Source organism: Heterocephalus glaber, unplaced genomic scaffold (genome assembly GCF_053883595.1).
Source record: "Heterocephalus glaber isolate CG9 unplaced genomic scaffold, H.glaber_assembly_v1.0 deba00001737, whole genome shotgun sequence".
NCBI lineage: Eukaryota > Metazoa > Chordata > Mammalia > Rodentia > Bathyergidae > Heterocephalus > Heterocephalus glaber.
Window position 1 is genome coordinate 4,255,951 of NW_028258445.1, and position 20,995 is coordinate 4,276,945.

General features: G+C 42.8%; 1 protein-coding gene across 3 annotated transcripts in view; it reads left to right on the top strand.

Moving 5' to 3' along the window:
• LOC147821432 (uncharacterized) overlaps positions 1-20,995 on the top strand; it is a 483,327-nt gene that overhangs the window by 92,152 nt on the left and 370,180 nt on the right. The window lies entirely within an intron of this gene.

The following is a 20,995-nucleotide window of genomic DNA, read 5'->3' on the forward strand; positions in this document are numbered from 1 at the left end:
CTCTTCCTTTACAACTGAAGTTTTGTTCCATCTCTCTTCTCTGCTGAGAGGCAAGTAAATGAGGCACACATTATTTATGAATTATTTGTTTTTCAGGGCAATGGCCTTTAGAGATTGAATCAGAATGACCAGAAATGGATCATTTTGCGCTCTGTGCTGTGAGACATAAGCATGTGAAAACTCGTTACACTACGCCTGTTCCCGAGGAGGAGCTGAGGCTGCTCTCTCTGTGCGGGATGTGGCCCCAGCTTCGGTCTGGCCCTACTCCTGCCCTCGTGAGAAGATGTTCAGCTGAAACTGAGGAGAACCCATCCAAGTGCTGAAAATCCACTGTGTGGGCTTTGAGACCCCCTGAACCCCCAGAGGCTTCTATTTGGGGTGTCAGAGGAAGCTTCTGTAGGAGGCGTGATGGAATATAGTTACTCTGTGAGGTGCAACATGCAAAAGGGGGTGTCTGTGTGTGTGTGTCCAGGAAGGACGCGAAGGATGGCAGCCTAATAATACGGAAGGCAGCACAGCAGAGGTGTAGGCATAGTTAACAGTTTCCTATAACCTAGGAGGGCAAGAGATGCTCTCAAGAAACCATGGTGAGAGAATTTCTATATTCCTGGAAGCTTTCATCCCTTTCTTGGGTATTTTTTTCTTCGTCTTGCAGAAACTCCATCAATATCTCATCAGCTCTCCAATTCCCCAGGAGGGCAGCAGCAGAGGACAGACAATTACAAGGCTGGATTTGCACGTAAGGGAGTCGGAGTTAGAGATAGATTCAGATTCTAACCCAAACTTAGAGGTCCACAAAACTTTCTGCCTCCAAGTTTGCTGCTGAATAAGAAGATGCTGCTGCCTCCGTTGCTCTCATGCCACCTCTGCCCTTTCGATATAAACATGCGTTCCACCACGTTTCCAGTGCACTTGGCCACGAGCGACCCCATTTCAAAGCAGTGTTTGTTTAGAGAGAGTGGTTTACCTTGGCAAAGTTTTCTAAATAATTCATAGTGGGTTTCTAGTAACTGAGAAAGAACATGGGCCTTGGTGTATGAGCAGTGAGAACCCAGTGTCTATTTTCATTCAGACAAAAAGGATGTTCATTAAGGGATATAACATGTAACTGAAATCTGGAAATAAATTAGTGCAATTTCATAATGCTATTATTTGTCTCATGAGATAGCAAATAATTGCAAAAGGTTTTCCTAGTGGGAATTGTTTTATAGCTTGTAACTCTAAGCCTTTGATGATAGCTTATTGAGAAATTGGGCACATATATAATTGTATGCTCAGTGAACATTTTAACAATCTATGAATCTGTCCTTCAACTAAGATGCCATCAAATTACTCTTGCTTACTTGAAAATCTATAATAAAAGTAGGAAGTGGAGTAAGAAAGATGCAAAAATGCCAAGAATCAGGAGACCTTGCTAACTGACCTTAGCCTTTAATACCTGTGTGGCTACATAGAACTATTCTGACTGAAACTTTATGTGATTCTACAAGGACAATGAAATTGTCTTAATGAAATTGATTCTTGGATGACCATAAATATGTCACCTACTTAGTAATTTACAACTCTTTCTTTACCACGACTCTTAAAAATGGATTGTAGAGGGCCGGAGATTTAGCTCAGTGGTTCCGCTGCCTGCCTTGCAAGCAAAAGGTCCTGAGTTCGATCTCTGGTACCAAAGAAAAAGAAAAAAGTCAACCCTCAAATCGAATTTTGTGTGGATGATTGCACATCTTATGGATTTATCCTAATGTGTATATCTTTGGTTCTTTCAGCCACTTGAAATTCTGGAGAACTTTCTGCTGTGTTTGGCTTGGGGCCTGTACTTACACGTTTCCCTGTCCTTGTTTGCCCCAGTTAAGTTGTACTCATCCTGAATCCCTCCAAAACTAGTCTAAGGGAATCGTGTTAGTGACTTTGTCAGGATAGGATAGTTTTGTAGCAGGAAGAAATAACCTCATTCTCATAAGACTGATGGAGCGAGTCTGTGATTCCTACCCATTGTTGCAGGCGCAGCGCTGGTTTGCTGGAGGCTTTGGCCCTGTGACACTCAGGGACCTGCGGAGGGAGGCTTTGCTTTACACGTGGCCACAGCTGTCTCCACGGTGAACTGTGCCCCGGCTCCCAAAGTCTGCCCTGGGAATTCCAAACCACTGCGACTCACATACCACTGCCCAAAGTGGTCGCATGGCCGCCCTCCCTAATTGCACTGTTTGTTCTGGAGCACTGATGCTGACCGTGGAACCTTGCCACCACTGTTGCTGACACTTGCTGGAGGTAACTTTTGGCAAGTTGTTCAATCTTTCTTTAGTCTTGGCTTCTCATCTGTAGAGTGATGTTTGTAACAGCATATCCTCACAGGGCTTTGAAAACTAAATGAGTTAATACATGTAGACCACCAATGATTATGACTGACAGTACAGTGGTCAGTATTACACAGCACCGCGTCCCAGACTTAGCCTTTGTTGCTGTAGGAGTTTTACTCTTTTTAGAGTCATCTTCACTATCGGAGTGTGACTCCCTGTTGGGGGAAACTGTTTGTTGAGTATTGCACCGTTAGTGCTTGTAGAGAAGGAATGCAACGGTATTTTGTTCCCTCTGAGGTGCAGATATTTGTACGAACTATTTTAGTCAGTCTGGTACTACTTAGGAAAGTCTGGGCTCAGTGCAGCTGACTGCACCTGGCGGAATGAAGAAATTTAATTTCACTTTCTCACACACCCGACTGACAGCGGAGTAGGAATGCCTAATCCACTGAAAAATAACTTGATTTAATTAGTAAACAAAATTGGGTTCAGTTGTTTTGCTTTGGTTTACTTAAAGAAGTAAACAATTACTTTCTACCTTTTTTACCTTTTATTTCTAGGATAGTTGGGGAATTTATGAAAACAAGGAAAATAGTCCTAATATTCATTGCATCATTAAAATAAAATAGTTCCACAACCCTAAAACTGGAAAAATGTTTTTTTCCTCCAGATGTTTTTGGTGAACTTTCATGAACAATATGCATTACAGAGAGAAGAGTTTAAATGGCATGTGGGTAACAAGAACACATCAAACTTCAATACAATTTCACTCACAATTTGATTCCTCAAGGCAAGAAAAATAGGTTACTAAATGTGGTCAGAACCGCAGAGCAGGATTGATGGCAGCCACAAAGCAAAGCTGAGCGGCACTGTGTCGGAAGGGCCGGTGTTTCTTGGCGACCTGGGTGGCAGAGTGGGCAGGGCCTTGGGGCTGGCAGGCTCCCCGGGGACCCTGCAGCCAGGTTTGGGCCTCAGAGCGGAGGAGCAGAACTGTCTCCGCACAGCAGTTCTGAGCTCGGTGCCACCCGAGAACTCTGCTGAACCACTTCTCCCAAGGCACGAATAAAACAGTGTGGGTTAATAAAACTGGGTAGTAGGAAGGCCTGCAGGCCACACGGGAATCATTATTCTGTTCTGCTTAACAAGTTAATATCCTGTTTGGAGAGAAAGTAAAACTATAGGAAAACTGGTAGGGAGACTTTTGGTCAAAAAACAAATAAACCCCAGTGGGTCTAATTTTGTTTTCATCGTAAACTCCACTGTGGATCACCGTCCTTTAAACGGGTTCCTTTCTGAATCTGAGGGTGGATCCATGATCCAAACAAAATCGGTGGCGATGGTCAAATAATTTCAGTGTCTGAAATAATAGCTAAACAATAGCTAGTAATACAGTCAAGTAATTCTAAAATTAAAGTGGGAGCCAGTTAATAAAGAAATGTATTTTTCTGGCTAATAATTCTTTCTGACATGTGGTTTGCATCCCAGGAATCTAGAATATTTCATGGGTGTTTCCTTATCCTTAGTAGTTAAAATTCATCTACATCCTTTTTTAATTTAGTGGAGATGAATATTTCACTATAAAACTGCATGACAATAAATATTAAGGTAAATTAAAAATTCATCTTTATTTCCCATTCACATTGAGAAGAGTGGTGGCTTAAATTATTATTTTTAAAGCCTTTCCTCCAGATGTTAGAAGGCACAGACTTGTAATCTGCAGGCTCTGTGATTTCTGGGCTCCTGGAGGGCCCTGGCTGCCCTGCCCCTGCAGGCCACAGCTGAACACGGCAGCCAGGCAGCTGTCCCCAGCCCGCCCACCCAACCTCTGAGCTTCCTGACATCCCCAGAGCCACAAGGCTGAGCTGCAGGCTGCTGCAGGTGGGACTGGAAGTCCTCAGTGGTACAGTTTTGTTCCAGCCGTAAATGACATTATCCAACCGTTATTAATCGCCTACGGTGTTCTTGGCCTTTCCTAATGATTGCACATGTGTAAACTCATCCCCTTTCCACACTCAAGTCGACAGCAGGGGTACTTTTATTCCCATTGCACCGATGGATTGACAGAGATACAGAGAGGTTTTCCTAATCTTACCAACATCATTACGTTAATAAGTGAGGAGCGGTATTAAAAGCCAAGCAGCCCTGTTCCAAAGCCATTGGCTCTTCAGTTCTGAACTGGAGGATAGGGTGGGCTTCCTGATTCTCAGCCTTGTGAATGGGTGACTGCAAATATCCTCTGCTTTCTAAGTTTGTGTTTATTTCTAATTATGACCAGTACAATAGCTAACCAATGAACTAAATGTATGTACGGAAGGAGGAAGGCTCGCTCACTAACTTGGAAGAAAGTTCAGTGGCCGGAAAGTAGGAGAGCTTTAGTGCACATGGAGTGAGTCTGCTGTTTTGATCTTCTCCCACCCCCAGCTCAAAGCTATTTTCTGTAAAAATGTTTTATATGTTAAATATTTTTCTTTAATGATCTGTAAGAGGTTTGTAGAAGTGAATATAAAAGCCTTTAGATCTTAGCACTGCAGTAATGAGAAAGTTGAAGTTCATTTATATTTATCTGCATTAAGTAACTAATTTGTTGCTTTGCTGGTTTCTTGCCAGAGTTTAGATAACAATATGCTATGTTTGGCTTTGATTTACTTTATATAAAAGATGGTTATAAGAGTCAGGAGTAAGAAAGGAGTTACATTTCTGTAAATATCAGTGGCCTTCTGTCACATTTGGAATATGGAAAAAGTCCAGTAAGTTCTAAAAGCTCTTTTGTTATTAAGTAAAATGTTTACCCATAGATAAGAAAACCAAGCATACAGTAAAAAAACACAACTATTTACCTAATTTATTTTGTTAGTTATGAGTTGGTAGAGTCACTGCTATCTGATTATCTGTATTTCTAGATGGAAGAGGATTATGCTGAGTGAAACAAACAGGAGTCTGGGTAAAGGGCCTGACAGTTATCCTTTTCAAAATAAACACAAAAACCCCTAAAAGTAAAAATGTCTATTATCCCCCCACCCACTTTCTGCAGTTGAATATCTAATTGCATGTGTTTGCCTTTTGCCTTTGTAACATTCCAGGCAGGTGGCATGCTAGCTGATGTTTATCATAATTACTCCACATCTTACCACCTGAGTAGAAGACTGCTGAAATGTTGCACGTAAATCCTTCAGTGTAATAAAATTGCATATCAGGACATACATAGAGGTAAAAAAAAAGTTTGAGCAGAGTATTAGAGATTACTAGCAGTGACTATATAAATTCTCGAAGATTAATGTATTATTCCTCTCCTTTACTTCAGCTCCCTGGGTGAGAGTAGAGTCGATGTCCAAGGTCATTGTCATTCACTTTATAGGGTCCCAGGGACCTCTGAGTGATTCCACGGAACCAAGTGTCCATACCACTTTAGAGGACATTAACATTCCTATTAAGCTCTGGAGAATTTTGACCTTTCCTAAATGTCAGAAAGAGGATATTCTGCAGATAAATTGTGATCAACCGGATGCATAATATACCAAGTGTTTGGGCTTTTCTGTCTAACTTGGACCCCATGGGAGGTGATGGATTTAATGAAATGTTGTCTCCTATTCTGTGAGAATGTTTGATAATTTGCTTAGTGGCTCTATTGGCACAGAATGTGCTGCAAGATCTGACAGTGGTGACCAACAAATTGTATTCATTTGAACCGGTCCCCACAGTTTACAAACGAGGAAAGCTAGGCTCAGAGAAATAAAATGCTTTGTCCAAAATGCGATCGCCAGCCAGCTCCTGGCAGAGCCCCAGCAACAGAATGCAGGTCTTCTGACCCCAGCCTGGCGTTCTTCCTACTTTGTCATGCTGAACTGCACTTTCCTCTGTTGTCCTTTTCTGTCCTTCAATGCAATTCACTATACGCTGAAGTTCCAAGCAGGGAATTGAATATTTCATTATAATTTCAATAAGGTGCCACAAAACATGAAATTCACATTTGAATCCCAGTTTTTTCTTAAATCATAAGGAGTGCTGAATAGTAACAAAGCTCACAATGGAAATTATGCCTGTCTCTGGACCTCATGATTTTGATGGCTATGTATGTGTTACCGTAAATCTCAAACCCTCCTTACTGGATTCTTTGAATGTCTGCAATCCTGTATGTGGCTCATCATCAACAAGACCAATCCTTTGACTGATTTTGTCTTCTTGTTCTAATATTTCTAACTTAGGCCCTGGAAATCTCTTTGATACCTTAAGAATAGCAAAATATTTGCTAGGAATGCTCAGTGATTGTGTGTGTGTGTTTGTGTGTGTGTGTTTCCTCCACAAAATCCCAAGGAATCTTTTCCCCAAATACTTCCCAAACCTGAGCGCTTGCTGAGTGTTGCTCCTGCTGTACTTCCATTGCTGGCTTCCCACATAGAGAGGCTGGGTAGGGTGGTCTTTGGCACTCACTGATGCAGTTAGCATTCAGTGGGATTAGCTGAGAAACCCATTGCTTAAAAGGCGACATTTTAAAAAAGGATATCCTAAACCAAATAGGGAACTAGATGAAGTCTATTTATTATTTCTTAAAATTAGCTGGAAGCCCTAGAAGCTGCACTTTAATCTCAAAAAACCCCACATTTGTAATGTCACCTATGAAGCTAACTTTAACATATCTATGGTATTTTAGAGGTCTGAGAAGTGCTTTTATCTGATTTGAATTTATTGTGCTGTGAAATGCTGCCCTTTGGATGCTGTGCCGGTGTTCACATCCCTGATATAAATCCCACAGCCCTGCACCTCCCTGCTGGCTGCTGCCTCCCAGCCTCCTGTCGGCTCTGCAACCCCCTTTCAGGCGCCCACAACCCCTGCTGGTACCAGCCTCTCACCAACTGGGCACAGCTCCGTTTCTTTCTTTTATTTACGACCAGCCTCTTTTTCAGTTGCTTAGAGAACCATTGTATCACTACTGAAATGAGTTGCTGCCGCTGACATGGCCCTCGGCAGCCCTTCAGTCGGGCCCTTCCTGTGGCCAGAGCAGGGCGGGGTGTCTCAGGGCCTGCCTCAAGTTCAGACTGCTCAGCGTGGGCTTCAGTGAAAACGGAACCCGTGTCTCCCAGCAGTAACTTCTCAGCTCTGTTTCTCTCCATTTCTCTTTGGGTAGGGTATAAAAATTCAGCTGGATTTTGTACAAGAAGACTCTCGATAGATCTGAAAGACTATTATAAAGCAACATGGCTGTGTATCCTCAGAAAGCCCCAAATACCCAGAATCAGCAGTCGTTTTTTCCCCTTCGGTCCACTGCGTGTTTTGTCCCCACTGGTTCCGTGGCTCATCCGCATACCCCGCCATGGGTCCCCCGGGGGCAGTGCGCACCCGAGCCGTTCGTGTTGCCAGGGCACCCGGCGTCCGGGAGGGTGCACCAGGACCCCACTGAACCAAAAGACGCTGGAGGCCTTGAGAAGCGGGAATCTGCGCACTGGGCAAGGAGGGAGGAGAACGCAGACTGGGAACGCGGAGACAGGCGGGGCTGGGAGCAGCCAGGCCCTCCCCTGGCGCTGTCCTCAGGCCTGGGGAAGCACCAGGGCCGCAGGGCTGCCAAGGTGAGGCAGAGTACATTCCGTGTGAAAAGGCTGTTCTGGCTAAAGTCTCTGCGACATTTGGTGAGTCAAGCAATGTGTTTGGTGCTTAGGTTAAAACTGGAACATGAAAAGCACAATGGTCATCCTTCAGCTTCGGCCTGAATTCCGACGTACTTAAATCTCCTGAGGCCTTTGCTCATCAGCGCTCCGGTATTATGTGGGTTATCGCTTGACGTTTTCCCTCTCTTCCACCTTCCTTCTTCTCTCTTTCATCTTTCCCCTCCCTCTCTCCCTCCTGTCTCTCTCTCTCTCTCCCCTCCCCCCTCTCTCCCCCTCCCCCCTCTCTCTCCCCCCCTCCTCTCTCTGTCTCCCTCTCTCTCTCCCTCTTCTCTCTCTCCCTCCTCTCTCTCTTTCTCTCTCTCTCCCTCTTCTCTCTCTCTCTCCCCCCCCTCCCCCCTCTCTTTCCTGTTAGGGCTCATACCTAAGGCCTTATCATACGAGGAAGCTGCTGTACCACTAGCTACATCCCCAGCCCCGGCCCCCAACCCTTAGCCGTGTTCTTATGTAAGGAAGATGAGAAGTCACTTGGAGAGTAGAGGTTCTATTTGAATAATAGACTCTGTGGAAAAGCAGCTATGCTTGGCATATGTCCTAGAGAATTCACCACAAGAGGATGAAGGGATCTTTATCATCTTCTTCATCATCCGCTGTGCAGGTTTTTTGTTTTTGTTTTTGTTTTTGGTACCAGGGATTGAACTCTGGACCTTCAGCTTGCAAGGCAAGTACCAGAACTACTGAGCTAAATCCCTGGCCCACTATGCAAGTTTTATGCTGAGAGAGCCCCACATTCCTGGTGCTGGTGATGCCCAGGGTCACTGGAGGGAAAATGGCGGCCTTGCCTGAGCCAGAGCAGGAACCTGGGGCAAAGCAGTGGAGAGGGGCTGTCATTCGGGAGCGCCTCTCAGAGTGGATAGCTTGTATCCAGGGGCAGCAGAGGCATCAGTAAGAGGGAGGAATGGTACCCAAGGGTGCGCCTCATATGCTCTGGAAACTCAGGAGAACTTTCAGGACCCTTGCAGGGAAGGGGCGGGGCGGGGGCACGCAGGCTGCTGAGCTTGTAGGACTGCAGGCGGGGGAGGCTCGAGGAAATTCCGGAGGCTCGAGGAAATTCCGGAGGCTCGAGGAAATTCCAGAGGCTCGACCTATGCTTCCGCTCTGCATGCTGGGTCTTTCAATCCTACCCGGACTACTTGCTTGGAGGGCTGCAGGCACGTCTGTTGACTTGTAATCATAAATATAAATTAAAGAACAATTTTAAGAATACTGACACTTGCATCAATGATATCAGCATTTATCATTTTCTTTATTCTCTTAAAATAATAGTACTCCTCAATGAACAAACCACACGTTAACTGCTCTGTATTTCCCATGAGAATATCATAGGGTTTGGCCTGGGGGTGTAGCCCCGTGGTGAAGTGTGAGCTTAGCTTGTGCAAAGCCCTGGATTTGATGTCACACACAGCCAAAGCAAAACAACCACAGCAACAAAAGTGCAAGGTCCATTTACTTTCTCTTTTGTAACTGTTAGCATCCAGAATAAAAATAATTCATTTTCCAAAATTTGGCTGGCTGTTTTCTCCAGCCACAAACAGTGTAGGAGTAATGGAACAATAGGAGACAATGCTGGCAGCAGCCTTTTTGGGGTCTGTGTCCCGAGAGCCTTAAGATCTTGTGCGCTTCGTCCACCGGAGTCTCCAGATGGCTCTGTTGTCAGAAGGATGTGTGAAAAGAGATGGCCCGAATATGTTTTTATATCTGGGGTTCGGTTCATAAATCACTGGCTTTGTTTTTGAAATGTTTTTCAGGTCAAAGCAGTTTTAAGATCCCTCTTCAGCAGTTACTTGCTATTCTTCCCATTTTCTGTGTATTAGATACTTTTTCAGTCTGGAATTTATAGTTCCCAGTACAACACCAAGCGCAGACTTCTTTGAGAATTCACTTTTCATTCTCTGGTCTAGTTGCTTTAGTGGTAACGAAAGTGTTTACTGTTTTCTTTTTACAGGATTTCTAATCAACATAAATCACCATTAATAACCCCGTCACATACATGCGCAAACCCGACATAGTGTGTCCTTTTAGGAGTTAGGTAAGAACGTTACTGGGGGATGGATGGGGTCGTGTGTGGGTTTCTAGGTTCATGTGCATGATGAACAGAGAATTGGACGTGGCACGCGATGATAGGGAAAGAGCAGCAGAGTTTAATTAATTAAGTAATTAATTAATATTTTTTGGGTACCAGGGATCAAACTCGGGTCCTTGCACTTGCGCAGCAGGTGGTGAAACCACTGAGCTAAGTCCCTGGCCCAGCAGAGCTTAATTTAGATGACAGTATGCTCAGAGTGAGCCGGTTTGCATCAGTGGAAAGGAAATGGCACGAGCGCTGAAAGCACTGAGTTTAAGAATTTAAAATGTTGCTCCAGTTCGAGGGCATTTCTCACTGGGTCTCCAGAGCGTGATTGACAACGTGTTGACAGGGTGCTGAGTCATGTCAGTTGTGTCTACTGCGCATGTCCTTTCCAATAATTCAGTCTGTTATAATTGGATGTATGAGATGCAGTCCACCTTCATGAACTTTTAATGAGCTCCAGGAGAAGAAAGGTTGCTGTAGCTCACACTAGAGGAACCGGTATGCCTGTGTCTTGGTTTGGGACTTTGGAATTTTCCAGAGAAGGTCAGGAGTCACGGCTTTTCCTATCTCTGCCTACAAGTAGTAGACCTTAGGAAGAGGTCGGGGGTGGCCCTGGGGCACTGTCCAGGTTCAGTTGAATGGAAGGGGTGGACCTGCAGCCCCACCTGTACTATCAAGAACACTTACCATGGGGCTTACCCTCTTAAAGTTTTAACACAATATTAGCTGCAGGCACAATCTAACACAGCAGATCTCTAGAATTTAATATAGTCTGTACTCTTACATTTAAGGATATTCTGAGCTCCTCTTCAGGACCCTCTTTCCTGTGACATGTCCTTTATTTGCAATAGACTTTGAGCACAGCAAATACACCGCTTGTGAGCAGAAGTATGCACTTCTTAAAAATTAGCCAGGTATTGTGTATGCCTTTCCATGCAAATGCTTATACACCTCTGTCCTTGGAATCACCTCCGTGCTCCAGGGTGCCTCTGTACATATGAGGACAAGAGGGCATGTGTTTTTTTAGCTTTACAATAGTTTGTAGAATTTCTTCATTACTGTTTCTTACAAATAGTGTCTTCATTAGCATGACAAATAAGAGCTAAATAGGATATCCTTTGTTGAATAAGTGATTGAGACAGTTGTATTTATAAATTACCTTAGGAGTACTGCAAGGTCCTCCTTCTCAAGCCACCAGTCCCAGTCTAGACCTGTCTGCTCTACCTGGCATGCTTTTCTAACAATAGCTTTTGTGTTCGGGCCTTGGCACAAGTCTCCTGGAAGCCCCTGTCAAAGTGTGCAGCTTCCTGGAGGCACTTCAGGGCCACTTCATTAGCATAGGTTGGCAAGCGGCCACCTCCAGTCATTTAACATCTTGTAATTGGGCTCCTTTTATGTTCGAGGCAGTGTAGTCAAATGAGGAGAAAGGTGGTTCCCTGAGGACATGAAGGATTGTTAATATTTGATGGCTACCATGGCCAGAAAAACTGTGAAGGTTGGTGAACATGAAAGATTTCAGGGTGAAGAAATGGCTGAGCAGGGTTGTGTAGCTGGGATCACTTACGCAGTGGTGGGAGAGCAAAGTGGAGGGCATGTGTAAATAATACTGACATGGGGCAACAGTATTTTTCTAGAAAGCTTTTTATTCATTCAGCAAATAGTTATTGAGCTCCTACAGTGTCTGGCTGCAAGGATCCAGGGATGCAGAATCCCGACAGGCGAGACACATGACAAGGAACACAGAAAAATAAGGTGAGGGGCAGAGGGGGTGCTGAGTGAGGCATCTGGGGCGATTTTGTTTGGGGAGAGCAGGGAAGACAGGACAGAAAGAAGGGAGCAAGTCCTGCAGCTCTGGAGGGAGCAGGAGAGGTGCCAGGAGAGAAAGGGCCACTCAATGGCCCAGAGGCAGGGGAGCATCTGGTGCGTCCAGGGAAGTGTTAGGAGGTTTGTGTGTCTTAAGCAAAATGGTCCAAGAGGAGTGTGGGAAAGGGAACCGACTGGCGGCTCACGACCTGTCTCTGCTCCAAGAGGAGCGGTGTGGGAACAGATCACAGAGCTGTGAAACCACAGTGTTGTCAGCGGCTCCTTTAGAAATGGCTCGTCAGTGAAACATGTTCCAAGTCTTCTTGCCTCAAACAAAGAATTGCATGAGACGAGCTGAAAATGCTGCCAAAGTTTATTTGAAAAGTGAGGGGTGAAAGGGTAAGAGAAGAACTAGCTTTTCAGATTGAATTTGGGCCAAACAAAGAAAGCAAAGGATAAAAGCATATAAAAGTGCACTCTGGGTCTAGAGGACACAGAGTATGGTACCCCGAGGAGTCAGATAGTGGGCTTCTGGCATTTGGTCTCTTATGCTGTCTACAGCTCATGGGAGCCTGAGAGAAGTTCCACATTTGGGGTCCTGGAAATTATTTGATGCTGTCCCAGGATCTTGTAATGGCAGGTTCAATTCATTTTCCTGGCCAACTTTGCCACGTCCTTCCTCCTGTACATTGGATTTTACACTGAATAAGCTGATAATCAGGGAATTTTTAGCTGAGTGGTGTCATCAGATATATTTTAGAGGAACACACTGGCAGTGGTGATAAGGCAGACTGTGTATTAAGGGTAAAAACATAGAGACAATATGAGCTTCCAGGGAGGGATGGTGGTTACTATGGTAGGAAGTGATGAGAGGTCAGAGTCTGGATTTGACAGTGTCTACGAGTGCTTTTCTGCATTGAGACTGCACAGGAAGCACCATGAGCTGCCTGTAGCCCCAACTTGGGGACCGAAAGCCACAGCACTCACAGTTACACAACCCTGGAACCACGTGTAACACACGCAGTGGCTGAGGTTGTCATACACGATCACAGGCTGTCTTGTGGAGCCAGGAATCTTGGTGTCTTGAGAAGACATGAGCAGATCTAACGAGCCAGCTGGTCCCAATCTCAAGAGCTAGGAGTCTTAGAAGTCAATGTTTGGTATAGGGAAGTGAACATTTTCCTGTAGCCCAGTGTGGTGTAGGCATACAAACTCTTCTTGTCAACTCACAGGTCATTTGAGCTACAGGAGGTTTCCAGTTGAAGCTGCAATCATTGGCAATACAGTTTGATTCAGAGATACATTTTAAAGTGAATGAAATTGATTTATCTTCACCTTTGGGGAGTTTTCTCTAGATTCTTGTTCAGGCAATACTCTGTTACATTCACACCTGTCTTGGTCCTACCTAGGTACAGTCCTTAGCTAAACTATTTCTTCGTACTTACTATATTTAGTAGAATATTTTAGAGACCAATATCTTTTTGACCTGCAAAGAAATCTCAGAAGTAAATTTTTGTGATTAATGGAGACATAGTACTTTATTGTAATTTTATTGTTTGCCAGGAAATCCTGCTTGATGCCACAAATCACCTTTTGTCAACCATTCAATGCAAGTGAGATGCATAGTTCTGTTGAACACAGTTGATAAATCTAAATGACCATTTATTTATCAACAAATATTTCCCAAGTGCTGGGTCCTATGCTAGGCATGTATAGGGCAACAGCTGCAAGGAGATAATCAGGACAGGGATTCACAGAAAGTGATGTATTACAGAGTGCTCCTCAGAATACTTATGAGGAGGTAGAAAGGTAGGAGAGGAGGAAAGAGGACCAGCAAGTATACAGCATTGAAGTCCCAGAGAAAGTGACTTGTATCAGTTGTGTAGGGAGTTCTGCAGATGGGATGTGCCTCAAATTGTCCTGACTTGGGAGCAAGGAACCCATCCCTGGAAGAATTAAATTCCAAGACACTCCCAGCTCTCCTGTTCACGTAGCTGGGGCAGGTTCCAGAGGGCTGAGTGCTTCTGGTGCAGGTGCTTGATTGTCACAGCTCATGACCATGGCACAGTGCAAAGGATGAAGGACTACTCAGAGCCAATGTCCAATTCAGACTCCAAGAAGGCCAGAGGGATGCCCTTAACTAATACTCCTCAGCCTGAGAGAGTCTCGTAAAGACAGCCCTGAACTGAAGCTTCAGTGGCTTTTTATTGATAGAACCAGGAAGCAAGGATGAAGGACAATGGAAGGATGTCTGCGTATGAATTCATTTAGGGGATAGAGGAAGGATGTGGAAGGTCAGGGTGATCTGTTACATGACAAATCCATGCAATTAGGAATGAACAGGGTGAAATCACAATGGATCCTGCAGAAATCCAGAAGGTCACCAATACCTACCTTGAGAACCTTTATTCTAATAAGATGGAAAACATGGAAGAAATGGACAAATTCCTAGATATATATGAATTACCAAAGCTGAATCAAGAAGATGTAGAAATGCTAAATAGCCCAATATCAGTCAGTGAAATTGAAGATGTAATTCAAAACCCATTAACAAAGAAAGGCCTAGGTCCTGATGGATTCACTGCTGAATTCTACAAAAAATTTAGAGAAAATCTAATGCCAGAATGCCTCAGTCTCGTTAATAGAATTGAAAGGGAAGAAATGCTTCCACAATCATTCCTGGAGGCAAGTATTACCCTGATACCAAAACCAGAAATGGATTCAACCTACCTCACTCCAGTCATATCCCACATCAAATTTACTCCACATGCTGGGGCAGCATGGGCCAAGATGCAAACCCACATGTCCCTTTATGAAGGAATCACTGACCTTTCCAGTGTGGACGGGTGCTCATGTGATAAACTTGCAACCAAGTAACTGGTTGATCTCCAGGAGAACTGGGATACTGAGGGCACATCTGTCTCTGCTGGCTGGGTGCTCAGCCACATCAGCCACATCAGCCTTGGCTAGAGAGAGCCTCCCAACCTGCTACAGTGGCCACTGGAGTCTATGGTGCTAGTACTGGGGGTACTCAACCACAAGGACTGCTGATGTCCACAGCATGAGACACCATATCCACTAGCTGTTAATCACCATGGATACTGTGTGTTGTACATTAACATGAAATGCACTCCAGTGCAGAGTAGGAGGCTTCTGGGCCAATCTACCCCCAATCCCAGGACAGAGGAGGCTTCCAGGTTGACCTGTTACAGCTCCCAGCACAGAGGAGGCTTCTGGGTCAGTGTGCTACAGCACCCAGTGTAGAGTAGGAGACTTCTGGGCCAACCTACCACTGCTTCTAGCAAAGAGAAGGTGAGCCACATGGGCAGCAGAACCACCCCCCACCCCACATTGAAATGAGAAGACACGTAAACAAGCCTCAGAACCAGACTTCCAGATCACCTACAGCAACCCCAAAGGGAAAAGAGATGAAACACTCTGATACTCAATCACATGGACTCCCTGAACTGCTAACAAAAGAGGATGTGGAGAAAATGAAATCAGAAATAATTTATCAGATAACAGTAGAGATTGTGCCCATAGTGCAAGACAAGATTAATAAATCTAGAGAAGACACAGATAAAAAAAATAGAGGAGCTGAGGAACATGAGGGAATCCCAACATAGGAAACAAATGGAATCCATAAAACAAGTGCAAACAGATTTCCAGGAGATTAGAAACTCCATTGAAAGTCTACGCAGCAGAATGAGTCAATGTAAAGACAGAAGTTCAGATATAGAAGATAAGATTACAATTAGTGACCAGGAAAAGAAAAATTGCCTTAAAACTGTAAGGGAGCATGAGAAATCAATCCAGCAGCTGCTAGATGATGCAAAGAAAAATAGCATAAGACTGATTGGAGTCAATGAAGAAACAGGAGAGAGTGGAGATGACATAAAAAAACTGTTCACAGAAGTAATGGCAGAAAACTTCCCAACCAGGGGAAAAGAACTTGACATACAGATAAGCAAGGCATACAGGACTCCAACTAGCCTTGATAAAAAAAAATGTACACATAGGCATATAATTGTAAAGATTTCAGAAACACAACAGAAGAACAAAGTTCTACAAGGAGTTAGAGAAAAGAAACAAATCACATACAAAGGAAAGCCCATCAGAATCACAGCAGACTTCTCAACACAAACCATCAAGGCAAGAAGAGCTTGGAGTGATGTATTTCAAGCCCTAAAGGAAAACAGCCTCCAACCTAGATTGATGTACCCTGCAAAACTATCTTTCAAAATTGATGGAGAAATAAGATACTTTCATGAAAACAAGCACCTTACGAACTTCATGAATACCAAGCCAGCACTCCAAAAAATTTCAGACAATATCCTAGGAAAAGACAACAAGGATCATTACCCCAGGAAGCCCAGCAGAATGAATCCACTGGGCAAGACAAGAAATTAAATATGAAGGGGAGAATCCAACAAAAAGAAAGTCATGACAATGATAAGTCAATATGTATCAGTTATAACCATCAGTATTAATGGTCTCAACTCACCAATCAAAAGAAATAAACTGGTAGAATGGGTCAAGAAGCAAGATGCAACAATATTCTGCATAGAAGAAACACACTTAATTAAAATAGAAACTCATAGACTGAAAGTTAAAGGGTGGAAAATAATACTGCATGTGACAGAATCCAAAAAATAGCAGAAGTAGCTACCCTCTGTGCAGATCAAGTAGATTTCAAACCAACACTGATGAAGAGAGATGAAGAAGGACACTACATCCTTGTAAAGGGAAGAATCCAAGAGGAAGAGATGACAATCATAAATATCTATGCACCAAACACTAGTGCGCCCAACTATATAAAACAAATATTAATGGACATGAAAAGTCATATATGCACTAATACAATTGTAGTGGGGGACCTCAACACCCCACTGTCACAAATAGATAGATCAACTAGACAAAAAATAAGTAATGAAATACTAGAACTCAATCGAACTCTTGAACAAATGAACTTAACAGATGTTTACAGAGTCTTCCACCCTACAAAATCAGAATACACATTCTTCTCAGCTGCACATGGGTCATTCTCCAAAATAGACCACATACTCACACATAGAACATGTTTAAGTAAGTGCAAAGGAATTGAAGTTATCCCCTGTATATTATCAGACCATAGTGCGATGAAATTGGAGATCCATAACAAAAGAAACTCGAAAAATTTCATAAACACATGGAAATTGAACAACACACTTCTGAATAACCAATGGGTCACAGGGGAAATTAAAGAAGAAATCAGACAGTTCCTTCAATTAAATGACAATGACAATATAACATATCAACATCTATGGGACACAAAGCAGTCTTATGAGGGAAATTCATAGCAGTGAATAGTCATATTAGGAAAACAGAACGAGCCCAATTAAACAACCTGATGCTGAACCTCAAGCTTCTAGAAAAAGAAGAGCAGGACAAACCCAAAGCTCAGACAAGGGAGGAAATTATAAAGATCAGGGCAGAAGTCAGGGCAATGGAGGCTACAAGAACAATACAAAAAATCAATGAAGCCAAGAGTTGGTTCTTTGAAAGAATCAATAAAGTTGACAAACCCTTAGCCAACCTTATCAGAAAATGGAAAGAAAAGACCCAAATCCATGCAATTAGGAATGAAAAGGGTGAAATTACAATGGACCCAGCAGAAATCCAGAGGATCATCAATACCTACTTTGAGAACCTATATGCCAATAAGATAGAAAACATAGAAGAAATGGACAGATTCCTAGATACATGTGAATTACCAAAGTTGAACGAAGAAGACCTAAAAATCCTGAACAACCCAATATCAACCAATGAAATTGAAAATGTAATTAAAAACTTATCAACTAAGAAAAGCCTGGGCCCTGATGGCTTCACTGCTGAATTCTACAAGACATTTAGAGAGGAACTGCTGCCACTACTGTTTAAACTCTTCAATGAAATTGAAAGGGAAGAAATACTCCCAAATTCATTCCTGGAAGCAAGCATCACCTTGATCCCCAAAGCAGAGAAAGACCCAACTGAAAAGGAGAACTATAGGCCAGTCGCATTAATGAACATAGATGCAAAACTCCTTAATAAGATAATGGCAAACAGAATGCAGAAGATCATCAAGAAGATCATACACCCTGATCAAGTGAGATTCATCCCAGGGATGCAGGGATGGTTCAATATACGAAAATCAACCAATGTAATACACTATATCAATAGAGCCAAGGACAAAAACCATGTGATTATCTCCATAGATGCAGAAAAATCATTTGACAAAATCCAGCATGCATTTATGATAAAAACCCTACAAAAAATTGGAATAGATGGTCTCTACCTCAAACTGATAGAAGCCATCTATGAAAAACCAACAGCCAATATCATACTAAATGGTCAAAAACTGAAACCCTTCACACTAAAATCAGGAACAAGACAAGGATGTCCACTATCACCACTCTTGTTCAATATAGTTCTGGAAACATTAGCCACGGCAATTAGACAAGAGAAAGAAATAAAAGAATAAAGATAGGAAATGAAGAAGTCAAATTGTCATTATTTGCAGATGACATGATACTCTATATAGAAGACCCCAAGAACTCCACCAAAAGTCTTCTAGACTTAATAACCAAATTCAGTCAAGTAGCTGGTTACAAGGTCAACACACAAAAATCAATAGCTTTCCTCTACACGAATGACAGACTCACTGAGAGAGAAATAGGGCAAATAATTCCTTTCACAATAGCATCCAAAAAACTGAAATACCTAGGAATCAACCTAATGAAAGAAATCAAAGACCTCTTCTCTGAAAACTATGGCACTCTGAAAAGAGAGATTGAAGATAATATCAGAAAATGGAAAGACATCCCCTGCTCCTGTGTAGGAAGGATTAATATAGTGAAAATGCCCATACTTCCAAAACTGCTATATAGATTTAATGCAATTCCAATTGAGATCCCAGCAGCATACTTCATGGACTTTGAGAAAACAATCCAAAAATTCATTTGGAACAAGAAGAGACCCAGAAGAGCAAAAGCAATTCTAGGTAACAGAGACATGGCAGGGGCTATCACAATCCCTAGCCTGCAACTATACTACAAAGCTACTGTGATAAAAACAGCATGGTACTGGCAAAGAAACAGACCTGAGGACCAGTGGAACAGATTAGAAGATGCAGAAACAACGCCAGACACACTCAGACATCTCATCCTCGATAAAGGAGCCAAACACTCTCACTGGAGGAAAGGTAGCCTCTTTAATAAATGGGGCTGGAAAAATTGGGCTTCAACTTGCCAAAGATTAACACTAGACCTATATCTCTCACCATGCACTAAACTAAAATCAAAATGGATTAAAGATCTAAATAATAAAATAGAAACTCTGAACCAGTTGGAACAGAGGTTAGGTAGAACTCTTGAAAACATCGGCGTAGGAAAAGATTTTGTGAACAAAACCTCAGTTGCCCATGAACTAGCACAAACAATCAACAAGTGGGATCTCTTCTTATTAAAAGGCTTCTGCACAGCAAGAGAAACCACCAGCAGTGTGAAGAGACAACCCACAATGTGGGAAAAAATTTTCACCAGCTGTCCCTCAGACAAAGGTCTACTATCTCGAATCTATGAAGAACTTAAAAAAATTAGACCTCCCAAATTTAAAGACCCAATCCAAAAATGGGCATCTGAAATGAACAGACATTTCTCAGACAAAGAAGTAGAAATGGAAAAGAAACATATGAAAAAATGTTCAACTCGTCAATCACTTGCCATTGTAGAGATGCAAATGAAAATAACACTGAGATTCCACCTCACCCCAGAAAGAATGGCTGCTATCAAGAAATCAACCAAAAACAAATGCTGGCAGGGCTGTGGGGAAAGAGGAACCCTGCTCCACTGCTGGTGGGAGTGTAGACTGGTGCAACCACTGTGGAAATCAGTATGGAGATTCCTCAAAGAACTGGGACTGGAAGTCCCATTTGACCCAGCTATTCCCCTGCTGGGGATCTTCCCCAAAGAATTAAAAGAATCCTACCACAGTGATATATGTGCACCCATGTTCATAGTAGCACAATTTGTAATAGCTAAAACTTGCAAACAGCCCAAATGCCTGTCAACTGGAGACTGGGTAAAGAAAAATGTGGGTTTGTTTTTTTTTTTATAAAATGGAGTACTACTCAGCCATAAAAACCGAGAAATTAGAGACATTTATTGCTAAATGGATGCACATTGAGGTGATACTCTCAAGTGAAATAAACAGGACACACATGTGTAAATACTGAATAGTTTCTCTAGTGTGAGAAACTGAAAGTGTAAATAAGGACTAAAAGATGTAATAGATAATGTGAAATAGGGGAAGGAGGTGGGAGGGGTAGTAGAAACTAAAGAAGGGAATGAAATTAATATGAGAAAATGAAAAAATGGAAACAAAGTCTTTTTAAATAAGGAGGTGTGGAGGGGTTGAAGGGAGGGCAGGGGAAGGGGGAAAAATAAGAACCAAGACAGATTATGTATATATGCAAATTTCCAATGATGAATGTCACTATGTTGTATACCTAAAATGTACCAATAAAATAAAATTTTAAAAAAGCCTATGAACTTGTAATGCAAATATGCACAGACTTAGTATACCTAACAAATCTGTCTTATATTTCTTCCCTAACTCCTTTAATCTTTTCTACTAGTCTTCCAGTCTTGCTACTTCCATGTCTCTGACCCAGTATCCAAGTCTTTTTATATAACACAGCAGTTCTTAGGAATCATGACTCCAGCCCACTTCTCATGCCACCAGTGCAGATGACCAGCTATTGGGTTGGATGTCTTTCGGGGATTTTTCTGCAGCAGCACTAGTTTCCAGGGATAATCTCTGAGTGGGACTGTAGAGTGGCAGCAGTCTGTTTTCTGTCTTCGTAAACACATGGAGCGATTTCATTCATGAACCCAGTCTGGATTTTGAGCCGGTGCCATGTGTTCTCCATGGTACGAAGAGGTAAGAGTGGAATAAAAGTGGGTGCTATGCATCCTGGGTCACCTCTTTGGGTTACTTGTTCCTCCTGGCACTGTTCCTGTGGATGTTCAGTGACACCTCACTTACGTGTGAAATCTTGAGATTTGGCATACATGCTTGGCCTTTTGTGGGAATCTCTAGTTGTACATGTGTCCATTAATATCCCAGTCATTTGTTCCGTC